At 43.6% G+C, this 13458-nt stretch overlaps 1 protein-coding gene across 4 annotated transcripts in view; it reads left to right on the top strand.

Annotated features, from left to right (window-relative positions):
- The first annotated feature begins 5339 nt into the window (after positions 1-5339).
- Positions 5340-13458, top strand: part of FYN (FYN proto-oncogene, Src family tyrosine kinase) — a 199165-nt gene continuing 191046 nt past the window's right edge. For all 4 annotated transcript variants that reach the window (XM_054569842.1, XM_054569839.1, XM_054569841.1 and 1 more), the window contains exon 1: positions 5340-5819. The gene's annotated coding sequence lies outside the window, so the exon portion shown is untranslated. The remainder of the gene's footprint in view (positions 5820-13458) is intronic.

Genomic DNA, 13458 nt, shown 5'->3' with positions numbered 1-13458 from the left:
ACACCCCCCCCCACACCTGTTGGCCTCATTGTGTGGCACTTGAGGGTCTCTCCAGGGGAAGCAAGTTAGTCTCATCTCACTCAAATAAGATCAAGTTTAGCCAACCTGTGCTTCCAAACAGGGCAATCTGAACGCCTCTGATCAAACTATCTGCACAAACATGGAGCTTTCCTGTGTTGCAGCCACATAGGACAAGTCTCAAGCACCATTGCTGCAGAGAGTGGAACTAGGATTAGGTAACAGTGAGTAGTCAAGAAAGGGTCAGAGTGGGAGGTACAGTTTGTTAGGATGCAAAGGAAAGGGACAGGCCATTTTATGACAAGAAGGCCTCCTTTGTTAGAATCCCACAAGGGCTCCTGTAGGAGATCCTTTGGAAGGTAACTACTACATGAAATTAAGTATTTCTATGTATACGCTCAAGGTTGTCTAAGTCTCATATCCTGACATTTGAACCATACTAAGTAATAACACAGGCATCCCTTTGAGAGTCAGGCAAATAATCAAAGACCATCTTCGATCGCCACCACCATTCCTACTTTCACTGAGGTCTGTTTGGGATACAGGCTTCTTCTGCAGGTCCAGTCCTTCCCGGCCCAGCTTGCCCAGCATTGACGCTGACATGGGGAGAGCCCCAGCACTGGTCCAGGGCACCTCGGCTCTAAAGCCATGTTCATAATAATTCTACTATGTCTATTCAGTTCAGTCTCCACCTTTTTAAAAAGAAGAAAGCTAGAGAGGCACACACCAAGGGGTCTCTGCTGTGGCCCTGTCAGGAGAAGCAACTACGCAGTTTGGACAAAATTTCATTAGAGAAAGCTGGCATCAAAGCAGTACCAGAACCCCAGCTTCAGAGGCTCTGCTGGGTCTCTTCCCAGGGCAGTTTTAACACCATCTACCCTACCCGCTCCCAAGCTTAGGCTGGGGTTGTGTGAATAAAGGGTCCTTCCCTTCCTGTATGAGATTTTCCCACGATCATCTCCTCTTGGCTCGAGGCAAGCTGTAGACCCAGTGCACTCTACATTTACTGGCTATGTTCTGACCATGATAGATTTTAAAATATGAAGCTTTTTCTGTAAGAACTTGATGAGATGTCAAAAGTAAGAGTTTCTCAGTAAACCAGGTGTGCCAAGTACAGAGATGTTAGCCCAGAACCAGTTTAGCAGTGGTTCCCTGCTCTGCAAGCGAAGTATTTTGAGTCATTCTTACAAATTCCAGGACATCCACCAGAAGCTAGAAGGGTGGCTGCTGGTGGTTGGGAGCGGAGGCCTCATACCACCCCCCACCCCAGCAGGCAGGAAGCCCCTCCTGGATCCCACCCCTGTGGCAAGACTCTTTCAAATGAGAGGAAAACCAACAGAGAATTAGAAGAGGAAGAAAAAAGGGAAAATTGAGGTAGCAGAAAAAGGAAACATTTAAAAACAGTTTTAATGTTTCTTCTGCTAAGTGCCCAGAATTAAAAGTTCAAAAAATTATGAAAAAAGTTTTTAAAAGAAATGACCTATAATCTGATAACTTGGAGAAAGACACTTCTAAAATTTTTGTGTAGGTACTTGCATACCTTCCTATGAGTTTATATATGTATAGTAAGTTTTTAAACAATGGGATATACTGGAGTGGGCAAAAGTAGGTTTAAAGTTGTATGTGAAACACAGTTTATTCTTGTATTATTATTTATTAATTATTGCAAAACCTACTTTTACCCACCATCACATAATGTTTAAATATAAACATACTTATATATACATATGCACACACATACCAATCTGTTCACTTTTTTCTCTTAACAATTTATTGTGAAAATCTTTCGATATAAATAAATGACATCATAATCACTTTTATGGCATTTCTATAGATACTGCATAATTTAGTCTCTAAATCCCTTATTAATAAGCTCTTCCCAATTTTTCACAATTATGAATAGTGTTCTAACTATTCATAGGTACATCTTTGCAAATTTGTTCCATTCTTTCCATGAAGTGAAATTGCTGGATCAAAACTACATAATTTTAAAAAAGTTTCTCATGAGTGTTATTAAATAGTCCTCCAGAAAGTGTTACACCAATGAACACTCCCACTAGTAAGGTGTGGGTATCCATTTCCCTACATCTTTTTATGTCTTTGGCCAACCAGGTAGTTAATAAACTATATCTTTGCATTGCTTTGGTTACAAGGGAAGTTGAATCTCTTCTCATATTTACTAGTTATTTTGGGATGCAAATTTTTGCACATGTTTTTTCGGGGGAGCATTCATCTTTATTTTCTCACTGATTTGTAAGAACTCTACATTAAGGATTCTTGCCCTTGCCATATGTATTGCTACTGAGTTGACACTTAACAGATTAAAACTAAAATGTTATAAATCAAGACATTATTTTAACTAACAAAATTTAAAATAAGAACAATGCTCCTTTAAAAGCAAGAGAATAAAAAATTCAGTTAAAACAAAATGAAGAAAGTCCAGATAGAAATAGGAAAACTTAAGGTGAAAGTATAGAAAACTAAAAATAACCAGTACCAGTCAAATAAAAAAGAAATTCTAGAACATTGTCTACGTTCTAATTTGTATAATATAAGTTGTCCATAAGAAAACAAAACAAAATTGGGGGACGTAGGGGACCACATGACTTATCTCTGGTAGACCAGAGACGGTGTCGTGGATCTTTCATCAAGGTCTCTGTAGCAACATGCACAGTTGATCAAAATAGGGAGGAGTGTTCAAATCGTTAAAACTGCTCTACACACTCATTCAGACCATTAGAAAATCCTCCAGAGGAGGCCAATCCATTTAAAGCTACATTTAAGAAGGGCAACAGATAAATGGGTGTGGGTGAGGAAAGAATTACAGAAACAGGATGAAGACTTGATGGAAGCAGGTTAATCTGTCATTTTAATTGCACTGTCTTTTTTTTCTTTGTCCACTAATTAGATTAAGAAACTATTAGAGTTATAGAAGCTAAAAAAGTAACTCTTCTTGAAGAAACCATAACAGTGAGATGTCTCACCCCACCCGCTCCAGATTTAATGTAAGAAAAATTAATCTTCACATGGAATTTCAAGGAGATACATATTTTAAAGGTGGTTTTCTGAGAATATATGACAGTTTATCTTTAAAAAAGAAGAAGGTATGCTTCCATGTCCAGGTAGTCTTTTTACAAAAGTAGTGTGAAATCCAGTTTACTGTTTCCGCATTCTATGAATGAAAACACATGATTTGCCTCATCAAGTTGCTCTCAACAGTTGCACTGTAGAGCTGGAATCAAAAACGGCTCTAGACCAGTGCTGTCCAGAGAATCATAGTATGAGCAACATACACTAGTTTAAATTCTTTAGCAGCTTCATGAACAACTTAAAAGAAAAAGGAGAATTAACTTTAATATTTTATTTAGCACAACACATTCAGACTATTATCTTCTTAGAATATAAAAATGAGAGGTTTTATTTCCATGCTAAATCTCAGAAATCCCATAAGTCTGTTACATTTACAGCACATCTCAATATAGGCTTGCCACATTTCAAATACTCAAATACATGTCACGTATGGCTAGTGGCTACCACATTGGACAGCCAGGTTCTAGACCAGTGGTGCTCAAGGTGTGGTACACAGACCAGCAGCATCACCACCACTTGGGAACTGTTAGAAATGCCAATTCTTGGGCCCCATTCCAAACCTACCGAATCAGGCCCTCTGGGGGTGAGACCCACCAATCTGTGTTTTCACAAGTCCCTTCAGGTAATTCTAATACCCTCTAAGGTTTGAGGACCATTGCTCTCGACAATTACATTCAAATAAACCGAGGACAGCGATGGCAGGCTAGTACTGAGGAAGAAAGGTTCCTTCTTTTGAGATAATTCTCTTCTGTGGAAATCTTCTAGTCCTAATTTTTGTTCCATTTCTTGGGACTATGGAATGAATGACCAGGTACATAATTTAAACATAGGTTCACTTACCATTTTAAGGAGAAAACAAAACACAGTAACAACCCTATAGTATCACCTTGAGTTTAGTTACTAACTTCTCTTGCCCTCAGTTTCCTCCCCTCCCCCTCAAAATTGGGCTTATTTAACATACATTACTACTTTTTAAAAAAGTATTTACAAGAAAAAAAAAAACCTCATCAAGAGTGACTGACATTTTTAAACTACAGTTAAAAAATTAGTGGGCAGGGAAGGTAATGTTATAGATTTTTAGCACAGAAGCAGAAGCCAATTCACTTATATTTCTCAGAACATTAGATTTACTGAGGGGGGGAAGGGTAGGGTTCTTGCCAAAATCATTAAGGAGAATGAATCTGAGCATGCCTTAAAGCAGAACTTTCAGTAAACAGGAATTACCTATGAAGAAAATCAGGAAGCCAAAGTGTTTCTTTTTATGAAGTTACATCCTGCCATAGAAAAGCTGGATAGGAAATAAAGACTGATGCACACCCAACTATATGTTTAACTGGCACCATCAAGGAAAATCTGACCCAAAGCTCAGATTCAGTGAAGGGGAAAAAAAAAAACCCCAAAAAACATAAGAAGGCTGAATGTCATGAGAAGCCAAAGACAACCAATGGATTCAATTAAACATGATTTGGAAAAAACTACAAACAAATTTGTACTCCATGATTGCAGATCCCTTAATCACTGCCTGCCCTCTCCTCCTTCTCCCCGCATTTCAGTAATAATTCCTCCATGTTTTTTCTTGCAAATAAATATATGTGCGTGTCCACGAAAATAGGAGACCAGTGAATTAAGCCTAATTTCCACCTCCTCATTATTATTAATAATAATATTAATTGCCCATTTCCAAGCTTGCCTTAGCTTTTCCAGGGTTCCGTGATGAGATTCTACCTTGTTTTGCACTCTTCAGTTTGATCAGAGAAAATGCTTTCACCTCCCTAATACTTCCCCAATTTATACTTCCACTTTCAAATAAAAAGACCCCAGAAAGGCAAGAGAGCCCTTTCTCCCCAGGCAGGTTCCCATGGTTTGGGGGAATGGCAGATGTCTTTCTGCAGTCACAGCTGCAACCTTCCGCAAAGCAGAAACTGCAGTTCACTCTCTCTCCTCCTTCCCCCGCCCTAACTCACTACCTCAGAAGTCCACACAATCCTTAAAAACACACACACACAACTCCTCCAACCTCGCGTCCCCTCTCAACACGCTCAACACGCCAGGATGCCGGCTGCCACAGTAACGCTCAACCCTCTCGGTAGCCCCACCCATTTCAGTCCCGCCCCCGCCCCAACACCAATGGCCGCCGCGCGAAGCTCCCTAGAGCCCCGTTGATAGGGTAGCGCGGACTGCCACTCTCAGAGTGCGTCCCGCCCCCTCCCCACTCTGGGTTGGGGCTTGAGGGCAGGAGCATCAACGCGAGTAGCTGCAAGCAGCCGCGGCAGCGGCGGAGTGTCGTTGCAGTTGCGCCATCTGTCAAGAGCCGAGCAGGAGGGGAGGGGGCTGCCGCGGGAAAGGAGGAGGGGTCGTGAGCCGAAGGCCGCGGAGACCCGCCCGCCCGCCGATCGCGGGAACAGAGGCAAGGCTGCCCTAAGAGCCGCGCGTCCTCCGCCGTCCGGGCTCGCGGCGCTTCACCCCGCGCACCGAGGGCTCCCCGGGCGCACACAAAGCCGTCGCCTGCACCTCACCGCCCGGCGGCCGCCGCCTGCACCGGAAAGGGATCCGGCCGCCGGGCCGGGGATACTCGGCGCCGCCCCCTCGGCGCTCTCGGAAGGCCCACCAGCTCCCGATCCCGCCGGAGCCCCCGGAGCTGCCCGGGCCGCGCTGGAGGAGGGCGGGGAGAAGACCATGTGAATGGGGTCCGGAGCCTGAGCGCCGCACAGGTAAGCGGCAGGGGATGCGCGGTGGGAGGCCGCGGGGATGCTGCAGAGACCCGGGTCGCCGAGGCCCCGGAGCGCCGCTGCCCCCGCGGTGGAGCCCGCGCTGCGGTCTCTCGGCCGCTGCCACCTCCTGGGCGCCCCGCTGGGCTGCCGGGGAGTTGGCCCTGCTCGGAGTCTTTCCGCTGCGGAGTCGGAGGCACCCCTGCGAGGTGCGGCCCCGAGGTAGCGCAGGGACCCATTTTCTCGCCAGTGAGCGGGCGCGGGGTGAGAATAGGAATTGGCTTAGAGGAGAGGCTGGCCCAGACTCCGCCCCCGCCCTCCTTTCGGGGCCCCCCGCGGGGACCCGGGCTGTGTGTGTTGTTTTAATGTCAGGGATGATGTAATCACTTAATAATTGATGCCCCTTGCTGTTTCCCTCCCCACCCCACCCCTGCCCCACTCCTCCACCTCTCGGCCGTCACCTTCCCCATCGCATCCTCCTGCCTATTTCTGGCACCTCCCTTGCACTTCCCCCATCCTCCTCTTCACTCTTCCTGTGCCACCACCCACCCACCCTTTCCCTGTCCCCCGTGGTGGAGCCTTCACTCCTCTTCCTCTGCTCCCCACCCTTTCTCCCCCAACCTCCTTTCGCCTCCCTTCCCTGCTCGCTGGATTTCCTCTCTACTTCCCAAGATCGATGACTGTTTTTGTTTGGTCGGCTCCCCTCTCTTATCTCTGCGGCCGCAGGCGGAGGGGACTGGGCCAGAAAGGGGTCACCGAGCTTGGGCCCAGGCGGAGATTTGCTGGGACTCAGTGAGAAGAGGGATAATAAAATAACCCTTCTTGCCCCTCCTCCCTCAATAAATCACACAGACTCTCCGTGTGTGTGTGTGTGTGTGTGTGTGTGTGTGTGTGTGTGTGTGTGACACAAAGAGCTCTTTCAGTGCACAGAGAGGAGCCGCACAAAGTACCCAAGGATGGGCGCAGTGCTGCTTGTTTCTCTTCCCTGGGGCTTCCCTTTCTCTCAGATAAAGCAGTCGATCTTCTCTCTCTGAGAGTCTTTCCTGCCACATTTACCAAAGAATAAATGGCCCCAGATGCAGGGTGGCAGGTGCTAGCATTTTGCTGTATTCATGGACCGGTAGTGTTGACTGGCAGCTGCAGTATTTCTTAGATTTAAGAGGGCAATGATTCCAGCCATCTTAAGAGTCGCTTTACTTTCAAGGTACCCCTCCATCCACCCACCCCCAGCTGTTTTAACGCCCTCTCTTTTGGGGCATAGGTCCTAAGAGCTGAGGTGGGATAAATTGATGTGGGGGCAGAAAATGTTGTTTCTGAATCAGAGAATTAAATTGGTGTTTGATATGAGAGGAGCAGCCTGACTTGCTGCTTCTCTCAAGTCTACAGAGCGCTGAAGTCTTTTGAAATGAAATCTTGCCTGCCCAATAATTTTGCTTTGTCCTTATGTTTAAACAAGTTTCTGGGGCGTTAAAGTGACATTTGGAAGACCACTGGAGACTGTCTCTTCCTTACTTCAGGGCAGCTTCGGAGGCCCATGTCTTTCCTCCCACCACTCAAGTGACTCAAATACTTTCCACCCTTTGTGCTCTCTTCCTCCTGAGTCCCTGCCCCTTGGATACTTGAGGAAGGGACTCACAGATTTTTGGAGGAAGTGGTTTATTAACTATCACGGGTTTTGGAGGCACTTAGCTATGAGCAAAGGATGTAGAGATCTTTTGACTGAACTCTAAACCATTTGCTTGATGTTCCTTTTAAAAGAAGAAATGTTCATATAAATCCGGGGGCTTAATGTTCCTCTTCGTAAGCCAGTGACTATTACATGCTTAATCAATAATGTCAAAACGTAGGTTGAAACAGATGATTCCTAAGAGCATGGCACCTTGACTCTTAGAAGTGATAGAACTATCTCATTTGTTTTTCAAGAATTTTATTAGAAAAGAATTGTTAAGATTCATGAAACATTTACTTCTGCACTTTCTAAGGACATTCATCATGGAACTTTTATATTAAAAAAAGCACAAGGGTTAATGAGTGTACTGAAAAAACAAAAGGTTGTTTGTTTCATGCCAGACCCAGGAAGGAAAGGCAGTACACAGTAAATTTGCACTGTGTTGACCAAGTTAGAGAGACTTAATGATAAGGTTGAATGTGAACAAATGCACACTTGGTTTTCTGTGCCTTTACTCTGTGCCTCCTTCTGGGTCTGGAATCTCCAACACCATCTGATTTGCTTGGATACCATTTAACCTTCAGGGCTCAGCTCAAAAGTCACCTCCTCTGTAAAGCTTTCTCCATCCTTTCCCCTTCAAACACATCATGCTTCCAATTTTGTTTTCAAACTTCAGCAGCAGGCATTGGGTTTGGCATGTGTCTGTTTCCATCATTAGTTGATCAGCATTGAGAGAAGGAACCTGGTCTTACTTATTTTGTCTCAAGAAATATTAAGTTAGGTCTTTAGTATGTGCTGGGCTCTGGATTAATTAGGCTAATGTTAGTAGCTATAACAAATAGGCCTGCAGAAATATAATGGCTCAAAAGCAGTAGACATTTATTGTTCCTCATGTAATAGTCCAAAAGAGGTATTTATGGTTCGTGGGCGAGGTGGCTTTCCTCCATGCAATGGCTCTGGGCCCCATGCTCTGTCATCTGTCTCATCGTGCTCTGTTGTAAACTGCTTTCAGAGGGCAGGACGAAAGAGGGAGTGAAGGGGGTGCACCCACTTTTTAAATACCTTGGTTTGGACATGACACCTGTCACTTCTATTTATGTCTTTTACATGAGGGCTACTTCTTTGGCCTGCAAAGTAGCCTGGGAAATTTAGGTTAGCCATGGGAGCAGATGAAAGATCAAGAAGAAATGTATTTTTGGCCAGCAGCTTTGTCATATGCTGCCACTCCACAAGGCACAGTCATTGCCCTCAAGGAATTTGTAGGCTGACAAGAATTGAATTAAAGTGAAATTGCTTTTGTTCTTTTGATTTTACAAGTTCAGGTCTTTTCATTTTAAACACCTTTCAAAACACCTTGCTTTTTGTTAGTTCAAGTGGCCAGTTCCATCTCAGCAATCCCTTATAATATAGTGATGTGATAGTTCCTGGGTTGCCTTCGATATATTGTTTTTAATTTTTAAATTCCAGTAGCACTGTTCTTGTCCTAGTGTTTTATCTGTTGATTTTAGAGACTCCCAAAGTGGCTAAGGGGGTTCTTAGAAATCACAGTCCTACCTTCTGTTAACTGGAAGAGGAAATAAAGCAGATTCCAGAGAAGAAACTTCTTGCCCCAGGTCATGCTAATGGGAAGGGAGCCTCAGTCAGCCCAGCTCTTCGGTCTCTCCCGAGCCCCGATTCCCTCCATCACACAGCTGCCCTGACTGTGGGACTTGTGAGCCTTGCGTGCTCCAGGGAGGTTACCTGGGCAGGGTAAACTGTCAATGTTCTACATGGTCCCTGTTCCCCACAGGCCTCCAAATTATTGGAGCAATTCTGTCTGTTCTAGTCATCATATTTAATAATGTACATATTTTTGCTATAAACAGTTCATTATATTCATCTGTTCTGAAAACATTAGCCCGGTATGTTATTGTGTGCAAGGCACTGGGAGATAGTCCTGAAAATGAATACATCTGCTGTCCTTGCTCTTGAGGAGCAGGCAGCCTACTAGAGGAGATAAAAATGATTAATAATAGCAAACTTCTATTGAGCATTTGCAATCTGTCAAGTGCTGTTTAAACTCTAATCCTAACAATAGTGATACGAAATGGTTTCATTTTTAATCCCCATTTTAGAGATGGGAAATTGAAGCAACGTAAGTTAAGTAACTAACTCAAGATCATATAGCCAGTAAGTGGTAAAGTCAGGGTTCAGGCCCAATTTGGTTTCAAAGCCCTTGCTTGCTCTTAACCACTATGCAATATGCAAAATACTATACATGGAAAAAATGATGATATTAATTAAATGCGTTAAAACCATAAGGAAGGTGGTTGTGTAAATGCTTTGAAATTGTTGGGAAATAACACTTTATGTTTAGGTAAAAAATAAAACATTCATTCCTACCTCCATTCCTTCTACTTAGACTCTCTTCTATTGCTCACCTAGAAAATAGAAAATAAAATAAAATTTTAAAATGGGAAAGCACAGCATGTTGATACTGGAAATACTTCTACTCAGCGTGATTCTTTATTTTAAACTGGGTTCTTCTAGTGATCCGCAGATAGATGTCTATGAGATTGTGGATTGTCCTACACATTTACTCATTCAGCAGCATTCATTCATTGTACCTACCATTTACCAGACAGTGATCTAGATGATGTAGGGGCAAAAAGATGTGATTCTGCCCCAAAGAACCAACCTGCAGGAGGATGTCTCTGACCACTATGATAAATGCTGTGAGTCTAGTGATTCTCACAGGAGCAAGGGAGAGTGCAGCAGGGAGCATGACCCCACAAAGAGGTGGGAAAGTGGGGTGGCCAGGCAAGGAGGCCAGAGGAGGAGGAGGAGGTATCTTTGAGATGAAGAGTTAGGAATCTGAAGAGTAGGAGTCACCTAGCAGATGTTGTGTGATGGCCGTTTGCCCAGAAGGAGCAGCCTGGAAGGCCGAGGCCCGGACCTGCTGGGGAACGGCAAGCAGTTCAGGGTGGGTGTGGCAGAGATGGAAAGAGGGGGAAGATAGGGCTGGAGGAAAAGCTGAGAATATTCTTGTATTTTGTCAGGAATGTGTTGAAGAGTTGCAAGTGAAAACACTGCCTTGATCTGATTTTAATTTATAAGGATCATTTAGCCACAACTGGCTATTGACCAGAAGTGGTCAAGATGCAGGGACGGTAGACACTCAAATTAGCAATAGATGAAGGTTTGGATGGAGCAAGAGACAGAATAAGAGATGGTGAGGTACAAATGGGGGTGGACAGAAGAGGGGTCCTTGGGAATTAGGTGGAGAGAGACACTGAGACCGGCAATTCAGTCAGAAAAGCTAATGTGTGCAAGGTGATGACTGTATCGTGGACACTTTGCACTTTCAGCTCCGGGTATCTCATAGGCAGTTGAATAGAGGATCTGGAGTGAGAAGAACTCAAATATAAATCTATTAGCAGCAAATTACAGAACATACAAGCCTACGGGACTTAGAGATCACCATAGTCCAAGATGCCCAGAGAGCCCCAGAGAGCTAAGTGACTTAACCAAGGTGGCAAAGTTACTGCTGAGAGCCAGATTTCAAGCCTTTCAGCCCCGTGACCTTACTCAGGGTATGGTCCTGGTTCTACCCCTCCCCACTGCGTGAGTTGGGCCAAGTTACCTAATCTCTGTGCCTCCCGTTCTCCACCTTTAAAATAAGAATAATAGTTTCTACCTCAAGTTTCGTTGTAGGAGTCAATGAGCTAATAAATGTAAAGTGCTCAGAATAGTACACTACACGTAGGAAAAGCTGTGTGTTTGCTGCTGTTGTTAAAGTGTATATGAGTGTGTGTATATACACACACTCATATACACAAAACACATATACATATAAACATACATACATATGATATATATGCCCCTTAGAGAAGGGAGGATGAAAATGTATTGTGTGCATAAAAGGAAATTTTGAATATTTTAGAAAGAGATTCGGGTGATTACCAATTCTGGATCAAGAATTATTGAGAAAGGCTAGGAAAGTAGTTTAGATACTATGCTTGAAAACAGCATTATTAGCAAGTCTTCTTAAGAAATGCAGAGCCTTTTTTATTCTTGAGAACAGAAAACAAAAGTACTTTGAAGTTAGCCCTCTAAAAGAGTTTCTTTGTTTTAGTCAGATAACCAGAATTTTCAACTATTTACAATGTAGATCCCTTGAGTTGGATTTCAAAACGTTACCATGACTTTCTGAAGGTGGAATAAACTACTGGTAGGAAAGCCCCCACAGGTTACAACGTTCATGTACGTGGTTCCTATGAAAAAGAAGTGAGTTGGGTTATTTAGAGGAATATAATTTTTTAATGTTTCTAGTTTGAACAGATATAATTTTTAGCTACTAAAACACATAAGTATCCTGGACAGTATTATCCAGATGGACTTGGGTGACATGCAGTACAGATAACTTCGGAATAAGTGGCACTCTGGACTTGATTAGAACGCAGTAATCCTAGAAGGATATAAATTGAACTGGATTTATGGTCTAATAAAAACATGGGAAGAAAAGATAATGCTTACTGACTCATGAAACTTTAACAATGTTTATAAGGCTCTGAGTTGTAATATTTGGATGAGGGTGTTTTTTCATTCATCTCAGCCTTCTTCCAGAATGACCTGCGTGTGTCGCACTCGGGAGGTGATGCGGACGTGGGTCCTCTCCCTGGGTGTTCTCAGGAAGCAGAGATCATCCTTGTAGCCCTGTGATCTCAAAGCAACATCTGGTTCATTTGGGCAAATATGTATCGAGTACCTATTAACTGTAGATTTTGGAGAAAAAAATACATTCTGGGAAAGTCTTCGCCCTTCAGTTATTTCAATGCAGAAGGCTTTTCCTGAGGGCTCCTTGTTTCTGGCCTGTATTCCTCTCTCTGTGATGATGTAAAAACCCATGGCATACGACAGCTGCTCCAGCCTCTCTATATACACCATAAAAATAATAATGCCTACCATTTTTATTAGACCCCAGAGGCCTTGTTAAGTGCTTTACATACAGTAATTTACTTCGTCATAACACCTCTATGAGGCAGGTATTATTATTCCCATTGGTCAGGTGGGAAGACTAAGGCGCAGAAAGGTAATTTGCCCATTGTCACACAGCTAATTACTAGAGAAGGCAGGTCTGTCTGGCTCCTAAACTCATGCTTGTTTTTGCTTCAGAGCTGTGGTTCCTCACTTCCTGCCTATTTTCTTTTCTTTTCATTTCTTTTTAAAAAGATTTTACTTAGAAAGAAGGAAAGGAGGGAGAAAGAGGAGAGAAACATTGATGAGAAAGAGAAATATCACTTGCCTCTTATACATGCCCTGAATCTGCAATTCACTCAGCCTGTGCCCTTACCAGGAGTCAAACTGGCAATCTTTTGCTTTGCAGGATGACACCCAACCACCTGAACCAGTCAGGGCACTTCCTGCCTGTTTTCAAGCCTCCTTGCCTTTGCTTTGCAGTTACTTCTAAGTGTTGGTGTTACAAAGGCACCTTTACCAAACCCTATGTAAACCTCACTCCTTCTGATGGCTCCTCTCAACACTTACTTCTGGGGAGTACCCGCTTTGGTCCTCTCTCTGGGTCCCCATGGCACTGCCTCATTATCGCTGTTGTCACAGACTGACTTGTAAAGCAAAGAGAAGTCAGCTGGGTGGGAAAGTGGTCAGATACTGCTTTTTTTTTTTTTTTTTTTTTTTTTTTTTTACTAACTTGTGGGCTCTTTGTAAGTCAGGTTTGTATCTTTGTCATGGTTTGGTTTCACAGTACAACACCCAACACCGTTTCAGGAGATACTGTTGTTATTATTCCCATTAAATAGGTGGGAAAACTGAGGCATAGAGATTAAGTGATTCAATCAGGTTCACGGAGTTAGTAAGCAGCAAAGCTAGGATCTGAACCCAGGCAGTCAGTCTGGCTCCAGATTCTATGCTCTTAACACTAAATTTGTTTTGTCTCTCAAATGAGATTATAAACTACCTAGCCCCTGTGCCTCA

The sequence above is a fragment of the Pteronotus mesoamericanus genome, unplaced genomic scaffold, assembly GCF_021234165.1.
Source record: "Pteronotus mesoamericanus isolate MK-2021 breed Mesoamerican mustached bat unplaced genomic scaffold, CSHL_Meso_final contig_20, whole genome shotgun sequence".
In the NCBI taxonomy this organism is placed as follows: domain Eukaryota; kingdom Metazoa; phylum Chordata; class Mammalia; order Chiroptera; family Mormoopidae; genus Pteronotus; species Pteronotus mesoamericanus.
Note: the sequence above shows the minus strand (reverse complement) of the source record. Positions and strands in the feature narration are given on the sequence as shown.